Source organism: Wyeomyia smithii, chromosome 3, assembly GCF_029784165.1.
Source record: "Wyeomyia smithii strain HCP4-BCI-WySm-NY-G18 chromosome 3, ASM2978416v1, whole genome shotgun sequence".
Classification (NCBI taxonomy): Eukaryota; Metazoa; Arthropoda; class Insecta; order Diptera; family Culicidae; genus Wyeomyia; species Wyeomyia smithii.
In genome coordinates, this window is record NC_073696.1 from 117,832,807 (window position 1) to 117,859,232 (window position 26,426).

Below are 26,426 nucleotides of genomic sequence, written 5' to 3' on the forward strand. Positions count from 1 at the left end.
ACGCTATATTTAGAAATAACAAAGTTATTTGATAAAGCTAGAATTTCAATGCAAAAGATTTTTTTCATTGAAACAATCGAAAAGACTTTATTAAACAAACGATTTTATATTCTTTTGGAAGTAGAATAGACGTACTTTCAGAACATCAAAAAGTTATCTGCGTATTTTTGCGTAAGGCTGAGTAATTTTAAATTAAACTTACCCTTAAAAAAACCGTTAATGGTTCAAAAACTTTTTTATTTTGAACCATATCTAGATCAAATGTTCAGCAAAAATGTGTATTTCTGTTTGGCCAATAATTTTGTAGAAGGTATAAAATATTTAGAAAACCCAGGAAAAAAGTTATATTTAAAACTATGATTTGAGTGAACTTTGCATATAAAACTTTTTATATCGTTTTTAACATAAGAGATAGGAATTCGACACCTTCAAGAAAGTTGCTAGTAAAACTATTTGCTACATCTTTTTCGAAGACACTAGCTGTCTATCTCACTGTCCTGAAAAAATAAATTTTCCATATCACTTATAGGTGAATTAATCACTGAATCGTACATTCTAAAAGAAGCACAATAAAAAACATAGAAACTTTTCCGAATATGTATATCACTAAAATCAAATTTGAAGACGCTATTAATTTTGCGCACGAAATCAGCAAAATAAAACACTGTGTATCGCCATCTTTGTTCTAGAAAAAACATCGGACATCATATTTCGGTCGCTAGACATCAACTTCCGGCCATGACCGACCAAGGACAGTTATCGTACTCATTCAAAAAGTTCCTATAATGCACTATAAGACCTGACTTTCTTATCAATAAAACCCCCTCCCTGTTTCCGACATATATTCCAGTTCCTTGAAATCAATTTCCGGCCTCCAGACTTGACCAAAGGCCAGAAAATTATCGTGTTCTTTCAAAAAGATCTCGGTGCGTCACTTCACAATGAAATTTATTTCACTCTCACGCTCACTTCACTTTTTTAGACCTATTCCCGATTCTACCTCAAGTGAGGTGAAAAAAATTACCTCCGTGAAATGAAACTGACAGTGAAGTGAAATTAAGAATAGGACAAGTGAAATGAGAATGTTTCCCAGCTCAAAAACTTCTAAGTCCCAAAAAGTCGAATTTATTTTCCATTTATTTTTTAAAGAACACCAGATCTTGACGTTTTCTGCATTTCTAAGACATTTGGCATCAAAAAAAAATTTTTTTTCGGTATCGAAAAATTTCATGAAACAGCGTGCATTTCTTTCATCGGTAAAAAATTGAAACTTTGACCGCGTTGAGGCAAGGATCGAATTCTGATTCATTTCGTTACTGAAAAATAAATCCAATATTTACCATTAGATCACAAATCAATCAATTTTCCTCACTTATCCCTTCTTCGTGGAATCATTTCACCGTTTAAAATGGTCGTGAAATAACTCCACGTGAAACGTCGCTTATTCCAACAAGTTTGAAGTGTCGCTTATTCCGTTTCCACTCCAGTGGTATGACGCTCATAACCCAGATTTCACGGCAGATGTCACTTTGCGACGTTTTTCTCACTTACGTGAGTCACGTAATAGGACAATATTCACTTCACTATGATTTCGCCGTGAAGTGACTCCCCGACATTCTTATCAATTATAACCCCCTCCTCCTTTTGGGGTTGCCCCTCCCTCTTTCCAATATTTCTATGACCACTTCCTTTGTACAAAGAACACGTATGCCAAGTTTGGTTGAATTCGGTTCAGGCATTCGAGAGTTATGCTGGAACATTCATACATACATACATACAAAACTTGTCTTTTATAAAAATAAAGAAAGAAGATAGATAGATAGAAGATAGATAGATGGATTATTATTTGGTAAACAGACTTAATAACTGGTCGCCAGCAATAACCAGTTTTAATGAGAGTTGCAAGTCAAACCTAATTATTAGATCCGAAACGCGCAATCTGGTTTGGCTTAGGTCCTCCAGACTCTCACGGCGACACGGCGAGTAATTTTTCGATGTTGAGTATAACTTATTTTAGTCTCAACGGATTGTTGGGTATAAATAACATAAAACAATTCATGGAGCGAAGACTCATAATCGAGGGTAAGGAACCGAGGCCACGCCGTCGGAAGCGGCGGCCTCTCGCATACAAACGCATACTCGCATACGACGACTGGTTTTCTAGGATTATTCAAAGAGGTTTTCTTTCCCGTAGCTAAGTTCGAACTCGCTACCGAGTAAGGACAGCGACCACTTGGACAATAGAGTCGGCCAAAGGCCGTGATTGTGTGTTATTAAAGAGAAAATAGATGACACAATATTAGTAAAGTACATAACCAAAATCGAATCTGCCATTTTGTGATTTTGCCATTCATAATTCTGCAATTCGTTGCTCTGCCTTACGAAATTTCTGCCTTTCGTGATTCCGCCTTTTGATTTTATGCCTTTCGTAGGAGACCCTTCTGAGCGCCACACTTCTGCTATAAATGAAGAGTGGGCTATTATTCCATTTTTACTAAAACGTAGCAAACCGTTTCACGTGGTAGTAAACACCTCGAACAACGTCCGTACGGTAGCCGATCGTCAGAAAATGCATTTGTAGAGGCAGCAAATGTGTAATGATTTTGGCTAATATCCAAAAGAATTGAGTGTATTGTTTCGCCAAACTTTCGAGATAGTTTTGTGGCTTGCTGGTTACGGGCGTTAGGTGAGCAATCGTAAGGTTCTTGCATCGAATTTTGCCTGTTTCACGAATAATATTTGTTGCGACAAGAATTTGTTTTCGGACCATAAAACCAATGTTAGTGATCCTATGATCAAAATTCGTGACTGTTTCCTTCTGCTAAGAATTTCGCATTCTTCTAGTAGCATTTCTCAGCTCTTTGATTGGAAAAAGCGTTGGAGGGAAGATTCAGGTTTCTTTTCGAATTTGATGAGATATAGTAGTAAAGTGGCTTTTCATCATAAATTAATGGTGTTAAACGTCATAACGATAGGTACCTAGTAGTGATGGCATGAACTCGTGCAAAGTTGAACTGAGTAACACTTTTCCAGATTTGAATCCAACTTGAATCTGCTTCCTCTCGATAGTTTGAGTTTTTTTGCACCGCAACACTCTGATCGATTGAGTTTAAATGCGTGCAATGCATGCAGTGCACGATGTATCCAACGATGTAGGCGATGATGTGACGGGATGAGTTTTGTTTTTAGATCGATTTTATGCTTTCAAAGGACAATGCAACAAACTGTTGCAGCAGACGCGGCGCGAATTTCATCGCAATTCGATTTTTATGCAACTGTTGTTATGCAGGATTCAAACTCAAAGCTAACTCAAGTGTAAGGCACTGTTAGTAAGGTTTACGTGCAAACCGAAAATAAATGTGCAAGTAAGTTTTAAAACTTACTTGGATACGAGTGCAAAGTTACACTGCCTACTATGGTACCTACTTCTAAAACTATGCACATTAGTCAAATAGCACACGGGTTTATCAACTTTCCCTGCGTATATAATTGTTGAAAAAACTACTGCGTTATAAACACCCGATGCATGAAATTTGGCTATGGGTTTTTCTGATTCAATTCAACGGCAAGGTACCAGCATATAAAAGGGATGATATGCCTACTTTTTAAAAATGTAGTCATGGACGTTCAAAACTGTTGTACCGACAAAAACATTTAAAATGCGTTTTCCTCTCTCTCTGTCTTTCATGCCAGCATTTTTTGTTTAGTTGACGTGCTCAGTTCTGTCCAAAATGGAGTCGAAACAAGAAGCATTGCGCAAGCGCATTGTACAGTTCTAACTGAATTGCACAAAACTTTTGGTAAAACGTTCATCATTCCAAAAGCGAAAATCTTCCGATTCCAACTGTGTCTTGCAAACCTCAACAATAATTCGCGAGAAAAGTAGTGTAAGATCAGCAAAAGTAGGGGATAAAAAAGAGCTTTCCTCGGAAACTCCAGGCCGCTAGAAGGTATATGTTTAGGCCAGATAAAGTATCTTCAGATTACGCAACCAACACAAACAGTCTACTTGCCCCCATTCGTACCCACAATAGGCAACCCAACGATTCTGATTAGTGTCCAATCGAAGATTTCTTTGAGATTTTCAGTTCCTTGGTGTACAAAAATAACAAATGAAAAAGCAACGAATTACAGACAGTTGATTTGTAGAATCAAGAAATGCATTCGGAAAGTCAATGTAAAGACAGTACACCGCTCTTGTTCGGCGTCATGAAAAACACCACTAATGACTAACCACATCAAATAATTAGCAGATAATTTATTATAACAAACTTAAGTTGGCAATGGCTCCATTAAAACCGTAGCACTGATGCCAAAAAATTGTTATTCAGGTTGTTGATGATAAAATGATTGACAACAATGCATTTCTTTGGAATGATACTCCTTGAAAACAGAACAGAGTATCAACCGTCAGAAAATCGTAAAATTCATTCTAAGCCTGATGAAATAAAATGTTTTTGTCAAAATAGACAGAGAATGCGAGATATCAGAAATACAACGAATGGTTATCATAATTACATTTCTTGATTCAGCGTGAGACAGCAAGATGCAACTATTTGCTGGCAGAAAGCCGTCGGAACAAACCTGTACAAGCCTTTTTTTCTGGTTGTAATCGTTTCCCCAGTACACTTTTTTCTAAAGACAATTTTCTAGGCCACTGAATTATACATATTCTCGATATAATTGTTGATAAGGATTGTTGAAACTATGCAAGGAATCGACGCAAACTTCATTGAAACGTAAAACGAGAAAGAACACTATGTACATTCGTTCAGAAATTACATATTAAATCAATTGAACATAATGTTGACAGTGTTCCTGGATTGTTAGGTCGCTTTATTGTAATTATAAAAAACGAAACAGTAGAGCGATTAAGACTATTTTCATTTGGTATGGAATAGCTCGAAATAAAAAATTACACAAAGTGGTACCTAGTAAGCATTTTTTAGAAACAAATTTCGAATTGTTCGTCTAATACACCATATATTTTAACGAAAAAACTACATAACACAGTAAGCCCCAAATAGTAAGTTTCTAGTGGAACAGTTACCAATTTGTTGAATTTTCTACAAATTAAAACAGAATTTTCTGAAGACGTTCTAAAATCGCGATTTGACTACATAAAACTGACAATCTGGAGTGTTGTCAGTTACCCTTAGAAGTTTTTTTACCCTTAGAAGCCTATTTCATTTTATTTTTTTCCCTTTGGAAGTCTGTTTAATTTTGATTACTTTCGCAGTTAAGTAAAGATAATTGTAGAAATACTTTATGCCGAAGCAAAAAAATAAATGAAATAAAATAAAACTCAAACTTAAACTTAAGCCTCAACTCGACGTTAAAACTGCCTTACTGACTACAAAGTGAGCTAATCAGTCAATTGAGGATTGCAACGATTTTATGGCTATTTTAATTAGAATTTAATGAAACGACGGAAAAAAGTGAACCTCCCTAAATTTTGATGTTTTAGCATCACACTTAATCCAATTTTTGAAGACATTCCCATTTTATACCTCGCATTCCTGAGAATTAAAACCACTGTTCGGTTGCAAAAAGAAAATCACACATTGCAATGGCTCCGAGCCCCGAAATTGGCCACGCATTTCACGACACTGAATCTCAGGTTCCCACGAAGACGCTCGACGCGACATGGGTTCGCGTAATTAATTTGCATAAACCGCAAAAATTGCTCGCTTATTAAAAAATAACCCCGGCCAAAATTGACCAATGCAAACCAGTAAGGGGTTAAAACGTTCAACCGGAGAATACAAATTCGTGTAAATTATGCACAAATCACCACTCATAAATTTCCCTCCGTCTTTCACTGTGGTCGTCGATAAATCAAACCCTACCTCAACCGAACAAATTTGAGTTGAAAAGAATACAGTTTCAAGCTTCCAGCGCATCTCACTCCGCCTGTCCGCGCATATCGAGTGCATCTATAAATTACGTACGTTAGTTGAAGACTCTGCTAATACACACACACACACACTCATAAGCGAGGAACGTAAATCATTCATCGATGCGCGATTGTTATGCAAAGTGTGCACTGTTCGAGTCTCGTTCTGTCAATTTTATTCAATTTTCCCCACTTAACCGACAACCGGTGTTACACGAGACTAAATATAAGCATCAACCCGGCGCGACTGTCGTTACCGAAATGCGATTCTGCTTTTTTCTGTGAGGACGTACCGACAGCGATTGATGTTTTGCCGCATCACAAATATGTGTGTGAAAGCTCGAAACCGCAACAGCAACAACAATAACTACGAGCAAAGCACGCACCACTCGAGTCCCGCATCAACACAGAGCCTTTATCTACAGATAGGCTATGAGCCAGATCGAGCGAGAAACCCATTTGTCGGACCGTTTCCGATACTATTGGTGTTATTATTTGTTTGCTCACATCAATATGTGTAGATGGCTGACTGATGGACGTTGCCTGTTAGTCGTGCATTGCGGGTTCGAATGTAAATAGCACCTCCTCTCTCTCCGCCTGGTTAGAAGTGTGCCGACAACGCATACGAGTTGGGAAGGCTCGCGTGGATGGGAACCGCAGCAGAGATGGTGAAGAGGGTGCGAGCGGTAATTGACCATCGTGCGCACCGGAAACAACACTACCGGTGTCACGCAAACGATTATACAAAGGCAGATACTTTGTACCGAATCACGCCACGAGAAACTGTTGCAAATTATTCAATCGTCAGGTTTTGAACTGTTTGACATAAACAGTTAAGTGAAATTTTGTTTGTTCGAAACTCGAAGTTCTCACAATTGATGCGAAAGCATATAAATAATGAACTAAAATTCTTGACATCCAAGTGCATTCCAACCAGCATTTCTCCAACCAAGACCGCCGAGCAGCTGAATAGGGAAGATGCAACATCACCTTCCCCGGAATCCCTCCGTTGATACAATTAGCGATGGGACTCTCAGGTATGTTCTAACCAAATCAAGCTGGTGCCACCACCATCTGAAGTCGCCGACTTGCGTTGGACGGCAGGACAAACTGCGTAATGATGCGGCACTTTCACATCAGGTTCTAATGGTTTCACCGAGCCACACAGATCATCATCATTATTATTATCATCATCATCATAAATCGCTTAAGAGTTTACCTTCTCCGTCAAGGATCTGTACTTTTAAGCACCACAAAAAAAAGAAATGCCACGCAGGCATGATCGGATCGATGAATGAAGCTCAAAACCGCAGGAACCTATACTGTTCGTTACGGAAAATTATAAGTTTCAACAAGCTGATCACGCTATTCAGTATTTAGACAAGGACACCTCTGAAAATGGGTTCGGCACTGGCAGCAGTAAGATCCCGGTCACGTTCCTATCTGTGCCGATCCATCCAATGTACGGTTGCGAGTGTAAAGATGAAAAGCTAGCAGAGGTAAACGAAAAAGCAACGCATTCCGATTCAGGATTTCAACTAGCCGTTGGTTACCATCCCATAGCTGGAAACCTGCGGCGGGACGAAATGGGCAAGATTGTTCCCGAAACGATCGATAAAATAAACAAATCGATCGGTCAGCAGAGGAAACATGAAAAATGAATTCAATGACTTGGCGAATCCTGCAGTGAAGCTTTCCCGTGCCGTGCAGGCACACAGGTATTTGTTTACGAGACAAAACAATTCCAACTTTTTTGGTTCGTTCTCGAAGTGGCACCGTAGATTGGTTTCGATTCGAGGGCGATATGTCTTTATTTATTGCTACTTAGCAGAGGGAGATGCTGCAGAAAATTCCCCATCGCAAAAGTCTTGTTGCGTTTTGTGTCGTTCCTCCGATGCTCTTTTTGCATTTAGCTAAGAGAGCAATTTAATAATAAAACTTATAATGAATCTTCTAAACATTGTTGGAATGAACTGCGCAAATTTAAGTTTGTTTTAGTAATTACGCTCAAGATTTCTCTATTTTTTCGTTCAAAGTAAGCGCCAGCTACCTACAATAGTTCTAATTAATGGACGCAGTAGTCTAGTTCCACTACAAAAAAGCGCCAGCCAGCCCCAAGAAAAATTTACGATGTATTTTGCAGTGAGAACAGTAAACGGACAATGTTTTTTATTGTAACCTTCAAGAACATGTCATTTTTACTGTAAGCTTGCAAACGATTTTTGTCATTTCCATGTTTTAGCAACGTTTTTCGTTGTTGCATCTACCACCGACAATATTTTTACCATGAAAAACATTGTCAGTGACTTCTAAATGTATGGGAAACAATGCCTGAAAAAATGCTGTTAAGATACATAACAACCCTCCTTTTTCATGGTGAAAATGACAAAAACGATTTTATTGATATTTAATGATATTTAACGTAAATTTAATGTAAAATTGATGTATTTACAATGAAAAACGTAGTTAAATTATAGTACATATGACTATGTACAATTACAGCAACTTTCAAGGTTTTTCTGAAAATTAAGCCAAAATTTGTCTACACGGAACGTTTTGTAAGGAGGATTTGGATTGTAACTTAAGTGTTTCATTGGAATTTTCAGATAATTATATTTTGTGGGAAATCACAAAATAGTGTTATTTCTACACTATTAAATATGTGTAAAAGGAACCGTTAAAATTTGTTTGATTTCGCAATCAAGGCTTATCATTCGTGGCGATTTAAACCTACAGATCAAAAATTAAGAGATGAAAAAAGAAATTATCTTACAACTAGCTTGATTGCTTACTATTGACGCCAATAAGTCTTTGTATTTCAAGTATACCAAACCAGAGAATTTTTGTTGAAGAAGGGCCATAAATATCTCATCTTTTTGATACACTTTGCTAGGACACTTTCAATAAGCTCTTTGAAAATATTTTTTTATCAATTTTCGGAATACATTTTAGTTTTAGAAGTACAATTTAGCTAAATTTAATACAAATTTGAGACTAAATCGGAAACTAAAGGATTGAAATATGTAACAATAAAAGAAAATAACGAGATTCTCAACCTTGAATAATAAAAAATGTTTGGGAAAACTTAATTGAACGGCACTGAATAAAATACATGAAAAACTGTAAGGACAAGATTGAACAAATGTTACCAATTATTACTGGTTACCTGCTACAAAAATGGCTTTCTCTGATCCTATAACTGTGTTTTTCAAGATATTTAACATCCATTAACTAGTTTTTGTATTCAACTAACTTTCGATTTTCTTTCTGAAGGGCTCTGGCAGCATGGCTATTGTCAGCACGTGTGAATTCTCTGCTTCGTGAAAATTTATAATTCAAGTTTTTTTTGCTGAAACTAGTGTGTTTGGTGTAAGTGTTTGCTGCAGGCTAAAGAGGCGCTCGAATATGCAACAATTTCAATAGATTTGGTAAGATAAGTACAAATTATTGTTTCGATTTTGTTATATGTTGATATTTGAGCTCATACCCTGCAAAGAAATATTCGATATTCTATCCTACGCCGCACTGCAAGTGCAGAAAAATATCGCGTGTGTGTATTGCAATACCGGGTTCTTTTCCTACTGTTTTTTTTTTCGGTCTTCAGCATACATTATGCGTTTGCTAATGAAGATAAGTGACATTTCCCGTACATACACTGGCAAACGTGTATAGACCAATTCACGAGCTATAACCGTGTAGGGTCGTTTTTGTTTCGCTCGACCTGTGAATCGTTGATTTTTCCACTTTTTGCGTGAATGCGTGAATGATCTGTTTGGTTGACTTCATGCGGTGTATGGTTGTAGAAAAGAGCGACACGTCTGCGCTGCAAGCGCTGCAATGTTGTTGTAATAACTTATTTCAACTCATGTTTTCAGATGCAGAAAGGATCAAAACAACAACTATTGATATGTCATGAATCAGTCTCATAAAAGTCAATCACTTTTTTGGGAACACAATATAACAGACACTTTCCATATGGTTTTTGTATATATATTTTTTTTTTTTGCGTTTTCTGCTTCGAAAATTTAAGTATTTAAACTATGGTAGGCAGCCAACCGGGATCTTTTTTACATGCCCTAAAACTTCATAATGTATTTTATTAATCTCACAATATATATATACATGATCATATCTATATTGTTACATTACGCCAATTAAATCATGTTCATATCACTTATCAAAGTGAATCCTGATCAAAAACCCACCCCACTAACAAAAACTTCCTTCTGTGGTCTTTGTAGGGATGCAGAGGTATACTCGGTCTTTAAAAAAGCGAAGACTACATTCTAACACTCCTTCTTTATTGTAGGTTTCATGCGACACTGGCACACCTCGAAATTCATAGTTCCTAGAGAAACGGGATTGGAAATTAGCGTTTAATATTACCTTTATCACATCCACGAAAAGTACGAGCAAGTTAAAATCTCTTTTTGCCATGTTTGAAGTATGTTCTTGATTTGATCTCTAAAGACACATCAGCTTATAAATCAGGTTGTTTGTGTAAGTTTTGAAACAAGTCTTTGCGAAATAAAACTTAAGTATATTTGGCATCGTTTGACATCAAAATTTCAAAATGGCAAAATGTTGAGTTTTGCCGGTATTGCACGAAACCGACGATGTCCCCAACTGACTGTAAGGACGTGGCCGGTGCCAGGGTGAGAAGGAATTACCACTCCCAATCGATCTTTTAGTTGATTCATTGTGCATTTTGAGTGGGTAAGACCCATCAAAGAGTAGCAACCAACGCTGCAAGTATGCCAGATAAATCTGAATTTTGCCAGATTTCTGTTTGCGCGCCAGACAAACAGACAAACCTCAGAAACTGCCAGATATTTGAAAATAAGCCAGATTTTTGCCAGATTTCATCCGCGTCGTCTCGCAAAAAGGTCAACATTACGAGATGGGTCGTGATCGGCCTTTACCTACCTACACCCGGCGAAAGTAAAAAAAAAGGTCATCACTTTGAATTTTGTCTGGAATTTTATCCGAAAATGAGTGCCAGATTTTTGATAGACTCTTCATTTTCGTTTTGCCAGATTTTATTTAAAACTAAGTGGCAAGGCTGGTAGCAACTATTGATATGTACAGTCAGAACTAAGCTAAGCTAAGCCCAACTAGCCTTCGATTTTCTTTCTGTATGGACGTCCTCACTGCGACCAGAATCAATTATCTATTGTGAAATATACCCGTATATCTGCTGTGCTCCTCACCTCTATTATTAGCAATACCGCTATTAAGAAGTGGCATGCATATTATTTATTTATGTTTGTGTGTAATATTTTCGTTGCTCTTCCTTCTGGACAGTTTTTTTATGAGATGGACTTAATTTTGCTTCGTTCCTTTTGTCAAATATCGCTACTTATAATTTCCAGGCCTTCTAATCAGATTTATTTATAAGACGGATTTCTTTTTGCTTTGTTAAGAGGAAGTCACATCAAGGTATTATAAAATTCAGCGTGAAGGAAAGGTGAGTGGTTGGGGAGCCTGAGAATAAACTCATTGCTTAAGTGCTTTTTTGGTATTGAATGGCTGGATTTTGCTAAGATTCGAGCCCACGACCATCCGCTTAACAAATCGGGCTACGCAGCTCCTCTAGCTTCAGCTTTCGAATTTTGCGTATTTAATTTTTTATTGTATTTAAATCAATAAGCTAGTGAACCTCAAAACAGAAGTTCAATCAGTTCGACCTAAAATTTCCATAGATTATTCACAGAATAAAAGAAAATAAGCCGACAATCTCAGACTCAAGGGGCGAAAAATTTCGATTTAGTTTTTGTTTACAAGCAAACTTGTCAAATTCTTATTTTTCAGTGCTGACTAATTGCAGTAAAGAAATATATTAAAATTAATCGCCAAAATTTGTAGGCGTTTTTAATGCTTTTGTACACAACAACAAGATTGTACTCATTAGCATTTCTTTCGTTTTTGTCGCTACTACAGTAAAATTCCCTTGTTCGTTAATAATCGCAATTGGTACAAATTCTATTTCAGATAGAAAATCGATTTATTCTTTATTCGTTTTAAAGATAATGTATCACGATCGAAACAATTTAGACTATTTTCATGATTCAGTAAGGTCGCTTTTTACGCGGTTTTTTTACGGGAGTTGCTTTCCTCCATTACTCAAAAACGGCACAAGATATCGACCTAATTTCAATCACGTTTTCCGTTTTAGGCCACGAGTGATCATATACCAGTTTTTGAAAAAAATTCACAATTTTTGGTGTAAATACTCAAAATTTAAAATATTGAATTTTGGTCTCTAGATTGGCCACTATCATATTCAAACGAGGTTTCAACGTTTTAGGACGGTTTCTTTGTTATATTTGCAACTCAAAAAAGTCGTTTTTACGCGGACCCATACAAATTTGAAACGCATCCCCTGCGTAAAAAACGACCTTAGTGTACATAGATTTCCATGGCACATTTTAACCGTTAATATCGCATGAAATCATAAACAAATAACGTCTATCAAAACCGTCTATCTGTCTAGTTTACAGACACAATAAATAATAGAAAATCCGACGTATTCACAATCATATTGTATCATGATCAGAACAAAAGATGTATCATAATCGGACCAGCCCACAGTGCTTTATTTTGCCGATTTCGTGCTCAAAATTAATAGCGTCCTTACATTTGATTTTAATGGTATACTTTATTCGCTTCTTTTAGAATGAACGATCCAGTGATCAATCCGCCTCTAAGAGCTAGGATGGATTTATTTCTTTATGACAGTGAGATAGATATCCAGTTTCTTCAAAAAAGTTGTGGTAGATACTTTTTCTAGCAACTTTGTTGAAGATGTCAACTTAATATCTCTTACATTCAAAAAGATATAAACAGTTTTACATTAAAAGTTTACTCAAATCATTATTTTCAACATAACTTTTTTCCAACACTTTCTACACACTATATGTCTTTTATAACGTTATTGGCCATACAAAAATACATATTATTGCTGTACATTTTGCTTCGCTATAGTTCAAAATAAAAAAGTTTTTAAACCATCATCAGTTTTGCATCGGCTATTTCAACTTTAAATAACTCATTCGTACGCAAAAATACACAGATAAATTATTGATATCCTGAAAGGGCATCTGCCCGACTTCCAAAATAATATAGAATCATTTGTCCAATCGTGTCTTTTCGATTGTTTCATTAAAAAAATTCTTTTGTGTGAAAACTCAGAATTTTTTAAATAACTATGTTAGTTTTGAAGATAGTGTTTTACAATGTTCAGCAAAAATGTGAGTCCATAAAAATCTCATAATTTTGTCGAGGGTTTGAAAAATATGAAAATCCCTTTTTTTCGTCATGATTTAAAACGTGACGTCATCTAAAGTGTAACAACAATAGGATTTTTTATGTGCATCAAATTTTACATCTTCGGCAAAGTTGCTACTAAAGGCATCTGTTATAACTTTCTCGAAGACAATGTCCTGAAAAAATAAATCCTTCATATCTCGTATGGATGGATTAATCACTGGATCGTCCATTCTAAAAGAAGCGCAATAAAATACATAGAAACTTTTCCAAATAAAGTATATCACTAAAATCAAATGTGAGGACGCCATTAATTAAGAGCACAAAATCGGCAAAATAAAACACTGTGCGATTTTCTTTTCAGATCCATATAAATTCAAAAATTTCTTAGGTAGACAATTTAAAACTATTACAGCAATATTTTTTCTAGCGAAAACTATTCCATTAACTGTTTCTATGGAAAGTCTATTAATTATATCAAGCACAGCCAAAGGAAAGTGGTGAAGTTTCAGAAATAAGCACAAAAAATGTTCCTACATGAATTTTATACGGTATAGAAGCATTTTACCGAATGAAAAAAAATCTGCAATAAATAACACTGATAAATACAGGGCTTTCTCCAGACCTCAATCTGGAACAATATGAGAAAATTTTAGTTTTTAAACCATTCAGTGAATTTTGGTGCCCCTAGCAAGCTCGAAAGTACGTCAAAAAGTCGCAGAGTAATTGCTTGTCGGGTTTGTCGTTTCTACGTTTGCTCACGAGAAGAATTCATTCTAATCGATGACGACTTCATGCACTTTCGGCTTGGCTGCCACAGGAAAGATTATAGCTTTTTGTAAATTTTGGTGCTTCAAACTAAGTTGAAAGTGTTTAGAGACCTAAATAAATTTTCTCGTAAGCAAACGTAAAAGCGTCGAACCCGGTTAACAATTACTCTGTAGCTTTTTGACTCACATCTAAGCTTGCTAGGGGCATCAAAATTTACAGGAACTGTTGAAAGGCCTTTCTTTTTACTCTTTTTGAGCTATATGACAAAGTTTTTTTCGCTTTTTTCGACCAGTGTAACCCGCAACTATAAGCATTTGCCGAGATGATATCGTTCCTGGAATAATGGAACAGAATAGAAGCTTCAGAAGTGAAAATGTAGATATCCGACCGAGTCTCATAAAGACTGAGTGCCCAGAAACTTCAGGCGCATTATTGGTGTGAAAAGCATCTTCAGATTGGGTTGAACAATAACTCAAGAAAACTAACCTCAAACTTTGAAGTAATTTAAATAAATTAGGTGTTTTCTGCGGATTATCAGGCTATTACTAGGTCTTGAAACTGGACCTCAGAACAGTAAATATTCTAGTGATTGAACAATACTTGTGTAAATCACTGTACCAATCGCGATTCGCATGGATATGTATCGAGAAACATGCAAATTGCAGATTTCCATATTTCTATGAAGGTACAGAAGAAAAAAAAATAACAAATCTAAGAGTTTATTTATCATCATAAATTAAGGAAATTATTTTCAGAAACCATGTTATTTACACTTTTTACACATTTACACACAATACACACAATTTACACTTTTTACACATTTACACACAATAATTACCTCAAAATTGTGAGTGTGAGAAATTTGAGCGATAGTAAATCAAAACGAAGAAAACTATGCTCGTTGAAATTAGTGGTCGCAATGAAGTCAAACCTCAAGAATACTGACATTTCGTTAGTTTCGAGTTAACGCATTTCAAGTTAACGCTAGAAAGAAATGAGAAACTAAAATTGGGGAACTGAGCTTGAATCAAATCTATATCTATATCTCAAGAACCCTTTATAACCACATCATTCAGCAATTAGTTTTAAAAACACTACATAATTACCTAAATAACCCTCTCGAAGGCAACATTATCGTACACGATCCCCACCATCCCAAATCGGTCTTATCACGCATGTTCATCACGTTCCGTTGGGCGAGACACGAGTTGACGATAATTGGTCGGAATCGAAAACCAGTAGCCATACCACTTTTACCAGCCATTTCTGCCTTCCCGTTTTCGGTTCCACTCTTGGCCCTGGGTCCGGCCTGGCAAACACGCACAGCTCAAAATCGGCCAATCGCACAACGAACCGACTGTCGATTGTGCACGGGGCAGAACAGTAGCAAAAAGGGAAAACCACGCGCAAGAGAGCGAAAAACGAACGTCGAGCACCGCACGGATCGTGCACTGACTAACCCGGTGGACATGTGCGCGTGTAACACCGGTAGCAATGGGACCGGTGGGGTGCTGCCGCTGCAACAAGTTAGAGAAGTACAGAGCGAGAATTATGCACACGCCTTAATCGGATGTGAGAACGGGAGACCAAATAATTAGACATCTGCTTCGTGCCTACTTCGTTACGTGCCGAAAACGGGTTTCCAAGCTTGAGCAAATGGAATGAAAAAAGGGCGGCGCAAAAACCGGTAGCCGGAATTGTTTTCTTCGAGCCTCTTTCCTTTTCTCCTTCGATAATCAGGATATGGTATCGTCAACACTATCGAAAAAATTATATTGAATTTTTTTGAACTTTTTATTCTGGTTTACTGAAACCAATTCGCCGTCGGAGAGTTGTGGAGGAAAAAAATCAACACAGACACCGACGGCATGATCGGGCGTTAGAGGAATCATTTTCTCTGCAGTCCTCACCATTTCTATTGACTCCCCATTCCAAGTCTGATTGAATGCATGTGTTGGTACTAACGCGTACAACCAGTAGCTGAATCAGTAGCAGAACAGCCAGTCACAAAACGAAGATAAAAAGTAGGCGGTGTAAACACCGATAGCTCGATACACGTGCGGCCACACTATTTCGGACTGTAGTCGGCTTTGATGTTATGTTTCAGATGAATGTTTCGTCAATTATTTCGTTAATTTAGACTACTTATTAAATTTGTTAGAAACTTACCTCTCGAAGCTGTAGTTTCTTCTGGTCAACGATCCGGATTCCCTCTGAATTGATATTCAAACGTAAGCACTCGTTGTCAGCTAAAGGTTGAACACTTTTTACTACACTTTTTATCACAATTTCCTATTTTATGTGCACTGGTATCGCTCGTTAGCTTAATATTATTCATTTAATTTCACTTGGTCGCTTTTAGACTATCTTCTTCGGCAACTAGTTGGGTGTTATTGCACCAAACGTAGTACTTTGTAGCATTAAAACCAGCAAAAAACTATTGGCAAATCCTGAAGAGCTCCTGCGTAAAGAAAGACGCTCCGGACTCCAGCACAGTTGAAAAAAGTGTGAGAGTTAATAATATCGCAGATGCAATATAACTTCCGAACGCTTCTGTGCGTATCGCTATTATGACTAAATTGATCTTCCGCACTTGAAGGCAAGGGTAGCGTAGCAGCACAGCGCTCAGAGCACACGGACGACCCCTGGTTGGACAAGAGATGAAGACGATGAGACGAGCTCTATACTCAACACAGCAGCGCGCAATAATACACACCGAAATAACGACACGAGTGGCCGACCGAGTCAGAGCACACAGGAGGCAAACGCGTCGGAACGTGTGTGTATGCTCCGCACACCAATCGATGAGAGTCAATCGGGCAACCCGAAAAGTTTAAAAGTTATGACGGAGAATTGTAGGAAGGTGGCTACCAAAAAACGGCCTGTTTAGTACGCTGGACTTGGAACGAGTGTTGCGAACGTTTGCTAGTAACAGAAGTCAAAAGACTTTCTGGCATAGTAGCCGCAAACTGAAACTGCAGACATCTACTGTACTTAACCATGTTACCGTTTCAGACCGTATCTGATGCCGTAAGCGAGAGCGAGACAAGATCAACGAAAGGCCAGGAGAAAACCTACACTAGTAGCTGCTTTATTGATGCCCCCCGTAGCACCGTAGACCCCTAGAGTGCGTACATTAAATCTCCTTCTATATACACAGCTGCTGCTGCCGTTGCCGTTGATGTTGCGCTTGACGATTTGACTCTCGGGCTATATGTACCATCAAGTTTGCTGCCGACTTGACTCTTGCGCCTAGGCTCTCCGACTGGTTTGTGCTCTTTCCTGCTCACTCACTCGCAAGCCACGTTGGAAATACTCTCGTTTCAACCACCATGCATTCCGTTCTTTCTCTCTCACTTCTGCCTTCTGATTCACACTCTGTCTACAACATCCTACATGCGCGCACAATGTGGCTGAGGCGTATGTGATGAGCTGAATTACAGGGTTGCTAGCGATTATTGTACCAGTCTCGATCCTGCCATCGTGACACATTGTCGAAAAAGGAAGCGATATCATCTATTCCAGTTCAATTTCGATAGACTCAACGTTAATAAATAATTTCATAAAGGTAAGAATTATCAAAAAAATTATATCCCTTGTTTTCATTTCCACAGAAACATTGTTCAAATGCCCGTAAAAATCAGTAACAATTATATGTGACAATGCTCTTATGCAAGCGTTTAAGTAAAGTATACAAGTATATCTGTACGTCAAACATACATTCGCAAGAAACTAATACATTTTTAACGAATAACGCCAAAACCAGGCAATCTGCATGCACTGTTCGCAACTAGGGGCATCCGTCGTACCAGCAGCTGCCTACTGCGTTTTGAGCTTTAAGCGTCTTGATTGAAGCGCACTTTGCATGAGTCAACAGCGCACCTCATCCCGTTTGTACTCCGACCCGCACCAGCGTCGAGTTTATCGCTCCTTTTGTCGTGCGCATCATCCGCCAAAGCTTCCAGTTAAACTCCACCCATTTTCAATGAAAAAAAAAACATGCCAACCACCAGTGGTAATAGCATAACATGCCACGCCCACTTTTCTCTGCTGCCGTTCTGCTCTTTCTCTCGCACATTCGGTAGTCGAAAGGCTTCTCATTTAAATTGCTTGCACGTCGCAGAAATCTTCTGAATGAGCTAGCTTCCTCGCTTAGCACTGTCTGGTACCGAACCAACACACTTGAAAAGCGACCCATACAATCTAACTACTTGTCTGGCACAGCTCTCACGCTCTCTTTGTTCGTCGTTAAGCACACAAAAAACATGTATAGTCGCTTTTTATAACGTTATTAATTTTAATTCCATTCTTCGTCATTCATGCTCTGTTTAGACTTCTTTGCTGCGGCTTAGCAACGGTGTTCTTCTTATTCTACTTTCCCATGCGGCACATAAAGCCACAATAATTTCTTTTTCTCTCTCCCTCTTCCATCGTACCGCCTGTGTGATCACCACTGCACACTTCATGCGGCAATCCCGCCGCCGTGGCGGTTTATACCACCACAAAAGTGATCTTTAACATTCCTTTCTGTCGCCTTCCCTTCCCCCACGGTGCAGCATAATATGTTCACCCCTTGCCAAGCAAATCATCTCAACGTTTCTCATTCTTCTTTATTTTATATTTATTGTACCGCTACTACCCTTACGCGCGTCAAGATCCGCGGTTGTGGCGAGCAATACCTGATGGAGAGGTAAGCTTTCTCTTTCTAACTAAATCGCGTGCGGAGTGGTACAGGGGTTAGCTGGAGAGGTAGAGATTGATCAACTCGGCAGCTCTCGAGCTGCCAGATCTTGGTGGCGCGTTGGCATCATCGATGTTCTCGCGGCTGCTTGTCTTTATGGGCTGAGTTTTTGTACATAGGCCACACAGAAAGAGTGCACCAACACCAACACCACCTGCGCAAATGGTGATTGGTGGAGCCTACATCCAACTATGCAGCGGCTGGGTCAGTACAGTAAAAATACGTAATTGAGCGTGAGGTGTGTAGGTTAGAGGTAGACAGAGAAAATAATTTTGGCTCCATGAAGCTCCTGCTGCAAATTACGCTTACGCGCAGGGGTTACTACATTCGACGGTTGTCTGCTTGAGCTTTAGTCTCCAGGGGTTAGGGTTTTAAGGTCATTAATATCTTATTGGGTGATTATTTGAAATCATAGAGGAGAATTTGTGCTACCTACCAGACAAGAAACCTATTGGATACATGATGCCTACAGTTCATTGTAAAACATATTATTGAACAATTTTCCGAAGTACTGTTTATGTTTGACTTCCGACCTGAGCATTCTATATACTAGATGCTGTTAGCAGTAATTGAAATCTCTCTCTAGTTATAATGGTTTTCACTCAATTTAATTTTATTGTCATGTAAATGATGTTTTGAAATTTACAATCTAATGACTGAAATATAACTAAATAAATGACTTACCAACTTTGTGTAAATTTAATTCTTAACGTTGAAAAAATCGCAAGTTTACCTTACCCTTCAACACTTAGTAACGCTTCTACCTAACCTGTACTCAGTTGTTGTTTTGCATTCATGAAACCAGCGATTGCAAAGATCTTAATTAAATCGGAGAAGACTAGGAAGTCTATATCGGATGAAGCTGAAGTCTAATACTGAAAAAAAATATTAGGGTAGCTCATTGGAGAAAATTAATGGGTAGCTGATTGGAAACGGTAAAATTGATCTGAAAGAGCAAATAAATATTCCTTCTTTCATTGAAAAAATAGCCTTTAGCAGCAGACGAAACAATTTTAACTCGAAATCATTCAAGAGAATGTGATCTTATCTCTAAAATGAGTGCTCGCACATTAAAATCGGGTTTGTTTGCTGTTTTGGAGATATTTTGATGAAATACAATTTCAATTTTCAACTCTAGCTGAAGGTGTTTCTCAAATACGTTAAAATTGTTATTTCTACAGTTAATTGAGTCATCTGATGCCGCATGATACCATCGAGCCCTGGACCATGAAGACCTACATAAGAAATTACGCCTTTTCTTGCTTTTGGACAATTTAAACTAGGTCAGCTACAGACACTTTGAAACCAAAATGAGTATATAATCACAATTTTTTTGAAACGCGATTGATTTGAGATATCTAAACATGTGTGGGGCTAAAGATATCACGAGACGTAGGGTTTAAAGCAGAACATTTCACCACAACGCGGAACTGTTCCGTAAAGTGTGGATCGTCTTGTCACTTTACATTATACTTTCGTTTAAAGTATTAAAAATGCAACCGTATTTTGAATAAAATAGTTACCTAAAAATCATTCAAAGTATTGCCCACTGCTAGCTACAACTTTGTCCCATCTTTCTGGCGGAGTTCAGTATCGTTACGGTAAAAGTGCTCGTTCTCTAAGCTTCTCCACAAACCACGTCGTTTTACAAGGTCTCCATATCAACCGAACTGCTGATGAGCTAAACCCTGTGCCATCGAACGGAACAAGTAATGAACGGACAGAGCAATATCTAGGAAATATGGCGGTTGAGATGGGACTTCCAATTTGAGGGTTTCTCTATAAGTTGTAACGCAGTATGGCTGTATGAGACCGAGCGTTGTCATGTAGTCGAATCACTTTTAAGTGCCTCTGTTCGCATTGTGTCAGATTTCCGCGCAATGCCAAGCTTGAACCCATCAATTAAAGCCGATACCGTTCCCCAGTGATGGTGCGCATTCGGTTGCAACAGCAAGATAATAAATAACACCAATCTGGTCCCACCAAATACACAGCATAACCTAAAAATCCGCGTAAAAAAGAAGGAAAAAACCCGAGACGCTCTACGACCAGTATTTTAAATTGTCCTCTTTGACAATTTTTTCTGATCTTTCGGAAGGCGGAGGATTTTTTTTTTTGACTAAGTTTTTTACTCAATAAACACTCAAAAGTTTTAAGTTTCCAACCTGCATTAACAAGAGAACCCGTGATTTTTTTTTTTTTTTGAATTAGCGCGGTATCGTGTAAAATCGCATTAATTCCAAAATCGGTAAAGCGGTAATTAAAAAATCCGCATAAAAAACCTCGTGAAAAATCCGCGTAAAAAAGAACCTGTCTGTCTATCAATAGTTATGTGTGATATCGGACCTGGATTCCAGAAAGTCCGGTCCGATGTTTTTCCGGCTTCAATGTCCGATTTAATTCCGGACCGAACCAGAACGGAGCTATCTGGACCGGGTAATGTTTCCGGAATCCGGAAAAGTCTGATTAAAAATCAAACGCAAAGCAAATATCTTATAATACCAATATAGTTCACTCCCAAATTTCCCATATATTTTCAAGAAGACGGAAAGGGAACACCCCCTCTTGTGGTGAAAAAGGTAACTAAACTCATTGCACAGTGGTACAGTGAGGCAAGTCACGTAAAATTTCTCTATGTCGGTCAGTTTAACAGCTACAAAAGAGTTTTCTTTTTTGTTGCTTAAAATTAGTTAACTGCGCCGAAGAATGTATACTCAAATTACGCACAGCTCGAGAACCAATCAGGCAAGTATAACTAAATTTAGTAGGTGAATGTTTTTAGATGTAACAAACATGTCCATAATTTTTCGACACCCTTCCTTCTTCTGGCCTGTCTCCAAATACCATTTCGAAATCCAAGATGGCGACTTTCCGTTTCTGAAAAATAGCGGCAAATGACCTCATACCACCCAACATGGGTATTTCAGGAATTGTTATGATGCACTGAAGCCACAAATCACCTCAGACAACATTTCGACTTGTAAGATGGCGACTTCCGGTGTCTGGAAAACAGCCGAAAATGACCTAATACAACCCAATATGAGTGTTTCTTTAACCAGATTGACGCTCAGAGGCTAGGAATTGTTTACAAATGCCATTTTAAAATCCAAGATGGCGACTTCCGGTTTCTGAAAAATAGCAGCAAATGACCAAATACCACCCAATATGGGTATTTCCGGGATTTTTATGATGCACTGAAGCCACAAATCGTCCTCAAACAACATTTTGAATTGTAAGATGGCGATTTCCGGTGTCTGGAAAACAGCCGAAAATGACCAAATACCACGAACTATGAGTGTTTCTTCAACCAGAATGACGCTCAGAGGCCGAAAATTGTCTCCTAATGCCAATGTGAAATCCAAGATGGCGACTTGCGGTTTATGAAAATCAGCAGCAAATGACCAAATACCACCCAATATGGGTATTTCTGGGATTGTTATGATACACTGAAGCCACAAATCGACCTCAAACAACAATTTGAGTTGTAAGATGAAAACTTTCGGTAACTGGAAAACAGCCGAAAATGACCAAATACCACCCAATATAAATGTTTCTTCAACTAGATTGACGCTCAGAGGCCACAATTGTCTCATAATGCCATTCTGAAATCCTAGATGGCGACTTCCGGTTTCTGAAAAACAGCGGCAAATGACCAAATACCACCCAATATGGGTATTTCCGGGATTATTATGATGCACTGAAGCCACAAATCGACCTCAGACATTTCGAATTGTAAGATGGTAACTTCCGGTGTCTGGAAAACAGCCGAAAATGATCAAATACCACTCAATTTGAGCGTTTCTTTGATCAGATTAACGCACGGAGGCTAGAAATTGTTCCCAAATGCCATTTTGAAATCCAAGATGGTGACTTCCGGTTTCCGAAAAACAGCGGCAAATGACCAAATACTACCTAATATGGGTATTTCCGGAATTGTTATGATGCACTGAAGCCACAAATCGACCTCAGACAACATTTTGAATTGTAAGATGGCGATTTCCGGTGTCTGGAAAACAGCCGAAAATGATCAAATACCACCCAATATGGGTATTTCCGGGATTGTTATGATGCACTGAAGCCACAAATTGACCTTAGACCAGAACCAGACCAGAATGACGCTCAGATGCCAAAAATTGTCTCCTAATGACATTCTGAAATCCAAGATGGCGACTCCCGGTTTCTGAAAAACAGCGGCAAATGACCAAATACCACCCAATAGGCGTCGTACACAAATTACGTAACGCATGAAAGGGGGGGGGGATAAGTCTGCGTTACTTATTGTTACATAGGGGGGAGGGGGGGGGGGGCTTAGTTGAGCCCGTTACGTAACTGAGATGTTTGCTCAAAATTGCAAATTTGGACGGGGGGACAGGTTGTCCAGTGTTACGTAACTTTAGGATAGGGAGTCATATTTAACATAGAGGGGGAGGGGGTCTGAAATCTAGGTTTTTAGCGTTACGTAATTTGTGTACGACGCCATATGGGTATTTCCGGGATTGTTATGATGCACTGAAGCCACAAATCGACCACTGAAGCCACAAATCGACTTCAGACAACATTTTGAATTGTAAGATGGCGACTTCCGGTGTCTGCAAACAGCCTAAAGTACCACCCAATATGAGTATCTCTGGAACGAGAATGAAGCTGAAAATTAACCTCAGACACCATTATGAATTGTAAGATGGCAACTCCCGTTTTCTAAAAAACAGACAAAAATGGCCGATTTCCATACAAAATGAGTATCTTCGGAACCAGAATGATACACAGGAGCTAGCATCGACCACAGACACCATTTTGAATTCGAAGATGGTGACATCCGGTTTCTGGAGAACAGCCGAAAATGACCAAATAATACCCAATACGGGTGTTTCTTAAACCAGAATGGCGCTCAGGGGCCAGAAATTGTTTCCAAGTGCCATTTTTAAATCCAAGATGGCGACTTACGGTTCCGGATCACCGGATCCAGAATGATGCAAGGAGTTATAAATTGGTCTTAGACGACAGTTTGAATTGAAAAATGGCAACTTCTGGAAAACAGCCGAAAATAACCGAATACTACTACATATGGATAAGTCCGTAATCGAAATGATGTAAAGAACCCAAGCATTGACCCTGGACACCATTTTGAATTAGAAGATGACCACTTTCAATTTCTGGAAAACAACGAAAATAACTAAAATGCACCCAATATATATCCGGAATAGAGGTCATGTACAAAAGCCAAAAGTTGAGGATTTGCCATTCCGCTAAAACCAATTATTTTTGAACGATATAATCCAATCGCAAGGAATCAATAAATTTGAAATGTTTAAAATTATTAAATTAAACACTAAAATAGGCGGGACGAAGTTTGCCGGGTCAGCTAGTAATTTATAAAAGCGTAAATTAGGTTTTTATTTAGGTCATTTTTTTTAATTATATTGTGGTTGGAAAGTATGTTATGTTTGTTTGAAAAATCAAGCGTCAATAAGCAAGCAAGATAAAAATCGAATAATGACAAACCACGACAGTCTAAAATTTTGGGAATTTCCGCTACTCGCTAAATTAGTTCAGCAGTTAAAAAATAATGAAAAAATATGGAATAGTTGAATTAAGAACAAATTCAGTTGGCACAAAAATGCTTGACAAAAGAGTTTCCAGTTTAGTCGACCAAGGCTAAAGCAGGTATTACACGAAGCAAAGATTTGCTATTTTTGGTACGGATTTTATTTTGTGCAAATAAAATTCGTACCAAAAATAGCAAATATTCACTTCGTCTAATACCTGCTTAAGTTTCGTGAAGCTTTAATGATCAGGAGATTATCCATTTTAAAAATCATGACTCCTCGTCAAGTACGTGAGAGTAAAAAACAGTGGATTCAATTAATTATTGACATGGTGTTTATTCTGAAAAGGAACATATTTGGCAAATTTACAACGATTTTTGCAAGTTTTCATTTCTACGAAGTGCACTGATTTTAGTAAATGCACTCTATAAAATATTCAATTATATTTCGCAGCTAAGTACAGGTCGGACTCGGTTATCCAGAGACTCGATTATCCGGTATTTTTTTTTTGTTCGTTTTTAATTTTTATTTCGAAATCTTACCTTTACCATCCCTCCTGGAATATTTGTTTCAATTTATGTCACTTCTGGCATGTTTGGGACATGTTCGAATTAAGTGAAAATAATCAATGCTCAGTTTATTTTTTTGCTCCTCAAGATTTTACTCCTTTCCGCCATAGAAATATCTATTTATTTCTATTATTAAAAAATAATAATAAAAAAAACTATTTTATGTTCGTTGATCGCAAATTCGAAATTTTTTTCTGTGTTTCGATCATCCGGAACGATTTTTTTTATCATTCCGGATAATCGAGTCCGACCTGTATTATACAAAAAAAACGAATTTTCATTTGCTTTATAATCAATGCTGCACAGGAGGGTTGTGTGCAATGCCACGACCGCAAGGTTGAAGTAGAATACTTTTACAAGAAAGATAACCCGACTGCTTGCGTGTCAGTCATTTTTTTCTAGTAAATAAACGTTGACTAATCAGATCAATCGAATTTTGCGCTTCAACAAGGATTGACCATTTTCAATAAAATAGCAAGTTGCTTCATGATTGAGGCTTGACAATTTTTAAATTTTGGTTGTGTGAAAAATTATTTTTTATATCGGAATATCGGATAAGATATTGATCACATCTTGGCCTCGCTGCATCAGCTGCTATCGATGCTGATACCCGCTGCAACTGCTACGCCATCCGTAGCCATGCCACAGTTGTGGCCGCTATACGCTGCCATTTGTATCCGCTGTCCCTGCATCAGCTGGCCCAGCTGCTATCGGTACTGAGATCCGCTGCAACTAGTGCGCTATCAGTTGCCATGCCAAAGCTGTGGCCACCATCCGCTATCGCTGGTATCCACTGCACTGCAACTGCTGCTGCTAAGGGAGGACTACTGTTGTCGCTGTCTAGAACTATTATGAGCGGCTTCGGCTGAAACAGGCTCTCATATACGCCAAATAGCATATTTTAAATTGCAAGGTATATGATTCGGTCGACCGTTCTTGGGAAGTAATCATATAACGACCAATCAGAGGTCGAATTTTTCGTTTTGACAAGGCTTGACTACTTTCAATGGTACAATAGTTTGAATAATAAAATTACAATTATCTTCATTTGGGAAGAATCTTAGAAGATTTTCCAATCTATCGCTGCAAGAACGAATGAAATCCAAACTAACCGATTTATTAGCATTTGAAATTGGACATATTTTTCACATTTTTCGGTTTTCGATTTTCATTTCACATCCCTATGTAGCCGAACTTCCTGAGAGAAGTATTCTACTTCAAAATCAAAAGTACGTATTCAGTGGTTGAGAAACAACGTGTCTCTTTAAATTTGACAAAAACAACACTTTAAGAGGTCAAGCAAAACTTCACAACAAAACTCGTTTTGAAAGGTTTTAATTCAATCAAACTATTTCTAACATGCATAATAGACTTGATGATTTGTTTTCATTAAAATAACGCTTGCTCGATAAAATTGACAATTTTCCTTCTCAGACTTTGGGCGGACCGAAACGGAGCCAATCGCACGGGATTTGAAACAGATCGGAACGAGCTTGTTCCGATTCTCGACCAAACTAAACCGAAATCCGGACGCAACCTTCCGTTCCAATTTCGCACATATTGAACATTTGAAAGCGTATTTTATTGACTCGATAAGCAATCCTGAAAAATAGCCATCTGGAGATCACCTGACCAAC

General features: G+C 38.1%; 1 protein-coding gene across 4 annotated transcripts in view; it reads right to left on the bottom strand.

The window, feature by feature from the left end:
* The window catches only part of LOC129730612 (protein drumstick), a 54,134-nt gene extending 37,215 nt beyond the window's left edge, over positions 1-16,919 (bottom strand). Inside the window, exons 1-2 of one of the 4 annotated variants that reach the window (XM_055690076.1) lie at positions 16,650-16,873; positions 16,103-16,578 (exon numbers count right to left, since the gene is read on the bottom strand). The gene's annotated coding sequence lies outside the window, so the exon portion shown is untranslated. Of the gene's footprint in view, positions 1-5,951; positions 6,073-16,102 lie in introns of those variants that run through there. The other 3 variants (XM_055690079.1, XM_055690077.1, XM_055690078.1) reach the window with 3 other exon arrangements.
* Between the last annotated feature and the right edge of the window lie 9,507 nt (positions 16,920-26,426).